This window comes from Lygodium microphyllum, chromosome 11 (genome assembly GCF_053477565.2).
Source record: "Lygodium microphyllum isolate KBCC chromosome 11, Lygodium_microphyllum_v1.1.10, whole genome shotgun sequence".
NCBI classification, from domain to species: domain Eukaryota; kingdom Viridiplantae; phylum Streptophyta; class Polypodiopsida; order Schizaeales; family Lygodiaceae; genus Lygodium; species Lygodium microphyllum.
In genome coordinates this window covers 17963378-17969377 of record NC_141145.1, presented here as the reverse complement: position 1 = coordinate 17969377, position 6000 = coordinate 17963378, and the positions used below count along the sequence as shown (strand labels likewise).

The 6000-nt window shown below is 47.1% G+C and overlaps 1 pseudogene; it reads left to right on the top strand.

Annotated features, from left to right (window-relative positions):
• Positions 1 to 766: 766 nt before the first annotated feature.
• LOC148028586 (TOM1-like protein 1 pseudogene) overlaps positions 767 to 6000 on the top strand; it is a 31987-nt pseudogene continuing 26753 nt past the window's right edge.

The window sequence follows — 6000 nt, the reverse complement described above, 5'->3', positions numbered from 1 at the left end:
ACCATACTTTGATGATTTAGATTGTGCACCGAACAGGGTGTCAAGTCTTTTCCATGTATCATGTGAGGTTTCATAGTTATCCATATGGTGGATATAACTGTCGTCTAGCTCCACTTTGATAATGGCCTGGGCTCTGTCATCATTCTTTTGCCAAGTAGTTGCAAGGTTCGCGTCCTGAGGTTTCTTCTCTTTGCCATTTGTGATGGCCGAGAGACCCTTTTTCATCAAGATGAGCTTGATGCGGGTTTGCCAGGTGTGAAAACCGACTCCTTTGAATCGAGCATTTGGAGAGTCTTTTCCCATGTTAGACTTACGGGAACAGTAGCAAATCAACTTCAAACTTATTAGATTTGAGCAGCAGAAGAGTTGGTTGAGAGACACAAGTGCTAAAAAACACTAACTGAGTGTCAATGAATATCAAATCTGCAAAGTCCTTTACTCTTTTTAAATCCAAGTGTAATCTTCCCCTTCTTGATTTGATGCTGATACCTTCAAATCTAAGTGACAGTACTTTAATGATCTTCAGAGAGTATTGCTCAGTGATTAAAATCACTGTTGATGACTTCAGTGAGAGAAACAGTGAAAAATGTCAGAATTTTGAAGCTTTGGCTATGGCTTTTGCATTAGGGTTTCTGGGGGCAGCCTGGTCTTTTGCTGATTGCAGGAGCTACAGTGGATCATTTTCAAAACTTTTTTTATCAAAATGAAGCTTGAATGATGGGCTATCAATGCCCTATCATGGTCGTCAACATTGCGACCTGTAGCGATGGCGGCAGCAGCTCAAACATTAGCAGATGCAATTCTGACAGATTTCCGCGATTTCCGCAATGCTGGGGTCAGGGCGCAGTAATGTCGGCGATTCTCATGCCAGGATGAAGCACTGCTGAGCTCCAGATGGTCCAATTTCCTGGATTGATGTGATATAGGGAAGCTTTGTGAGTTGGGGAATACTTTTCCAGAAGGAAGCTCCAAGAGATTTGACCTGTGGAGTGAGATATAAGCAGCTCAATCTGACAGGGTGCTGCTGGCTATGGCTGCCATGGAAGCTTCAAAGAGAGTAGAGTTGGGAGATGAAGTCATGAGCTGACATTGAGCTAGACTGAGGTTGAGAGGAATCAAGAGAGGCTAGAGAAGCAATGCCATGCCCAACTGTGCTCTGATACCATGTGAGAAATGCGGGATCTAGAGCATGGCAAAACCGGAAGCTATGGAGGATGAAATGAGAAGTGTGGACTCATGATGGAGAAGACAAAGACACTGTTTGTTACACAAGTGAATTAGGTTCCAAGATTGAGACTTGGACTCATAAACACAATCTTGTGTATGTGGACAATGACATTGACACTTCACTGAAAAGAAAAGAGTACTATCATTGCATTAAGAAAAGGAAGCAAGTACAATGCTTTATAGGAAAGTAGGAAACTGCAGTAGGCACCATTGTGCATATGGGATAGGTTAGCTTGCATGTCCTTGACCCTGAAGCTCCATACAAAGAGGCTGTTTTAGTGAGTGTGATTGCTGATTCTCATCATCTCTCGCACACCCCGGTAGCTCCACGATCCTAGATGCGAGCTCAAGCATCCTCAAACTTCCTCCATCTCCAAGCTCCATCCTCCATAGCCACACGTGCGAGAAAAGAGAAGAGAAGAGAAGAAGAGAAGAGGAGATGGTGAAGAGCTTCACCCTCTTGATCCCTCACTCTCACACACTCACTCCCTCACACTCTCACACTCCCTCTCTCAAGAGCACACACAAGCAAGAAGATGAGGAGAAGGGAAGAAGAAGAGAGCTCTTGTTAGCCACACACCAAAGAATGAGCTTCCATTCATTTTTTGAACTTTATATACAAGCCCTAAAATCCCATGGGCACCCATCCCTTTTTTACATGACCGCCGGCCATTGTGACAAGTTCCTTTTTCCATTTTCCTCTTCTGGCCTTATACCTCTAGCCTACACCCGTCTAATATTTTACAATTGGTACAGGAGGGAGCCTGGCACTCTTTTACAAGAGTTTTCCAAGTTTTTTGAGGTGCCTTTCATTTCAAATTGTGCTTTTTGCCCCGGCTTAGCTTTGGAGATCGCCTGCGTGTCTTTGCTCTTTTTCCATGTTTTTTTCTGCTTTTTCCTTCCTTTTTCCACCATCTCGACTTGGGGTTAACATTATCCCCCTCCTAGATGGGTGCCAGCCCCATGACACTTCTGTGTTGTTATAGGTTGGGAAGCAATTGGCCAAGTGGTGTAAAGGTGAGGGCCACTTGGAGACTCAGGTGCTTGTGGAAGCTCTGAAATGATTTTTGTCGGAGAAGCCAAATGGATATTGCGTGGTTGACGGGGGCCTCCGAAGTTGGTGGTTTGTTGCTTTTTGTGATGCCTGAAAGGAGAAGGTGTGGTGATGTTCCTAAGGGGAGTGCCTACCTCATTGTGTTAGTGCATTGTGCTTGTGCTAGTGGAATGGGGAGGTGGGTCTAACCGCAAGCAAGCCTGGGTAATGTCCCATACTTGAGGATCCCATTTGTGCCAAGGGAGGTGCAGTGCAAGTGGCTTAGGGTGATAGGTAGTGTAACCTCCCTAGGTATGTCCTACCCTTAATGTGCCCTAAGCGTGAAATGGGGGAGAAAAAGGGATAGGGGCTTAGGAGTGGAGCCAGCCGACCGAAGCCACCGGGCATGCCTAACTTGAGAACCCCTAGGTGCAGTGATCGTGCTTTATGTGGTGGTAAGTGCTTCTTCAAATGGGCTATGTTGTCCAATCAGTGGAGAGTGTTTTTCGTGCTTTTCCTTTCACGCTGTTCTTTTCTTCGCTTTTTCTTTTCTTTTCTTTTCTTTTCTTTTTTGAAGTTACAGTAGTGGAATGATAGCCAGGGCCTAATTCTCTTCATCTGAGTGAGGACGGGAAGGGGGTCGGATGGATTTGCTCAAAAATTGGTAGCTTTGCATGTATCCTTTCAGATTCATGCAGACGTGGAGAGAGGTGGTGGAGAGAAAAGGGTGATTGCACCTAGTAAACTGGCTGTCATTCATGTCTTCTAGGAGGAGGGCTAGGCAAAAAGAGGGGAGGAGACTAGCCCTCATCATTAGACGAGCCATGGCACAACTGTCAATGGCGTTAGGGTCAAAGAAGAGGGGAGGCAGGCCGCGCTCTTGTGGAGTCGGGTCCTACTTAAGTAATAGCTTAAGTAATCTAAGGTAGTTACATGTAGTTACAAAAGCTGCATCGGGGCATGAAGAGAAATCTGCGAGGAAGCGCGTCATAGAGCCATCTAGGCTTTCTGAGTTAAAGAGGAGGGCATGTTTGAAGGATACTACATTGGAGTTATAGATAATGGGAAAGTCGTAACGCCCGTGGAGGGTGGCATCAAAATCCACACCTACCCTTCGAGGGTACGCCATGTATGTGGGGTTGTTCCTCTCGAAGGGCACATGTTACAAAACGCCATCCAAGTGAGCATACTAATGTCGCATACTCGTCTCCTCCACAGAGGTTGGCTTTTATAGCCCTGTACTGTATGTGGAACTTCAAAAACTTTGTTTTGCCAATAGTCGACCTCTTCAGTTCCCCAAGAGGTGGGGGTCTTATCTCTCTCTTCTAGCCACTTTTGCCCTAGTCGGCTACCAATCACGATCACCTCCTCCATTACCTTAAGCGGCAAGACCCTCCACAGGCTGTTGGGCAGGAGAAAGCTAAAGGTGAATGGATCCTTTTCTTTTTCTTATCTCTCCCAAACCACTAGCTCTACGTGGAATCCAGCTGGGATGTCATCAGGGCAAGGTGGGAGGGGTGCGGACAGCTGCACAGCTGGCTTGGCCCTTAACTGCTTCCTAGCTTCTTCGACTAACTTCCTGCATCTCTCTTTGAGTGCAGCTTGTCTCTCTACAAATGGGTCCTCCTGTTGTTGCTCTTGAGACTGCGGCGAGGGGGGTTGTGGGATCACATCCTTTCTGAATCTGCCCATGTCGAATTTGAGTTCTACTTCCTCCCCCTGCCGGTCTCCTTGTTGTGCTCCCTCTTCAAATCCTATGGCATCTATTTCCTAGGGGTTTAGGCCGGCCAGCAGTAGGTATTTCCTTTGCTCTTCCAGGCTCAGTCTAACCTCCGCAGGTTGGGGTGGCATCTGCAGTTCTGCATGCAAGGCTCTGCATGCAATGTTAAGCTTCTTTTGTGCCACCTCCAACAATTCTCCCTCCTCTGGGTGGATGGTGTCCATGATTGTATTGAGAAAGGCCTTTTGTTTAGCATCGAAGGCCACCTGGGCGGCTTCTGCCTTGTTCTCTGCGATGATCTTCTCTTTTTCCACCAGAGCAAGGCGCCGTGCCACTGTCTTCACCCTTCTTTCATTCTGTGTGGCCCACTCCTCTGCGCTCTTGTTCATCTCTTCTAGGCTCTCTCCTTGCCATAGAGCCAGGGTCGTGAGCCTTTGTTCTTGGTCTTCCCGTTCTCTGACTAGTTTCTCATGTTCTTCTTTTTTGGAGTACACTTGATCAGTCAGGGACTCGATCTCATTCTGCTGCTGCTCCATGTTCTATTTTATTTTCTCGTCCCTGGCATTGAGCTTAGTCATAAGCGCTTCGACTTTGGCAGTTTTTGCAATGAGCTCCTCATATTGCATGATCAGGAGCTTGTGTTCTCTCTGCATTTTCACAAGTTCATGTGTTTCATTGTCTAGTAGATGCCTCCAGTACTCTTCCCTATCGTCCTTAGCCTTCACTTCTTGCTTGAGATCCGAGATCTCCCTTTGCTGCATGGCTATCATTCTAGTTTTGTCGAGTTGGAAGGCAACTACTGACTCCTTTTCAGCCACCGCCAACTCAGCCACAACTATCTTTCGTTCCTCCTTAGCTTTCTCCAATTAGGAGAGTAGCTCGGCGACGTACTCGTCGTAGTTAGTTGATGGCGTCGTCGTTGTGTGGATTGGTGATGTCAAGGCTTCCACCTTCTGCCCTTTAGGGTCTTGCCTTGATTCTGCATCAGTGGCTGGCCTCTTTTGCCCTATGGCCGTAGTTTTGATGCTTTGTCCCTGGGTCATTTCTTTGTTGATGAAGTATTGCATCCATGCCACGAAATTTGAAACATCGACACTGGTCGGTATGCTGGGGGTGATGGTGGTTGGTTCGGTGGGAGACACCATGAGGGGAGGAATAAAGTGAATTGGGGCTTTGCCCTTGCCCTCAATGACAGTGGGCGGCACGATTTCTGACGCCTGTGTGCTAGAACCAAGCCCTTCTTCTCTTTGCGGGCTCAGATTCCCCAATTCATCTACCCTACTTTGTTGTTCGATAGACCGGCGTGTAGCCTCAGCCAGGTCTTCTTCCTCCTTTCTTCTTAGTTCCTCTTCTTCCTCAGCGGCTTTTCTTTGCCTTTTCGCTTCTGTTTTTTGACGTTCTTCCTCCTTTTTGTCTTTTTCTTCCTTTTTCTTCTTTTTTCTCTCCTCAGCCTCCTGTTTTGACGCCTTCTTTGCCTTCTATAATTCCTCCTTTTCCTTTTCTTCTTCCTGTTTCTTCTTCTTCTCCCTCTCCTTGGCCTCCTTAAGGGATTCTTTTTTGGCCCTTTCCAAGTCCTCTTTCTCCTTCTTGCAGCCTTCGTCATCCTTTTTCTTCCTTTGGGCTATTTTCTTCTTGGGTTTATTGGTCGTCTTCTTCCTTTTCTTCCCCTTCTTCCTCAGTCTCAGTTCTGTCGGTGGACCCTTCTTTGTCTTGGTGAGGGGGTGACCTATCCGACGTTTCTCCTTCTCCTTCTTCTGCATTCTGTGTCTCCTTTACTGCCTCCTAGATGAGCGCAGTCAAAATGCTTCCGTAGCCGATAAATGAGGCCTTGGACGAGGCCTTCTTCCTTTCTATGGCCTTGGAAGCTGGAGACTCTCCACCTCCTGGCGTACTTCCCAAAGCCAGTGCTTTAGCCGCTTGGTCGATGGTTTTGCGGACATATCCATTCCAGTCGACTTCATCTAAGGTGTGGACCGCTACATTCTCCAGCACAGGCACACTGATTCGATGCATTAAGGCA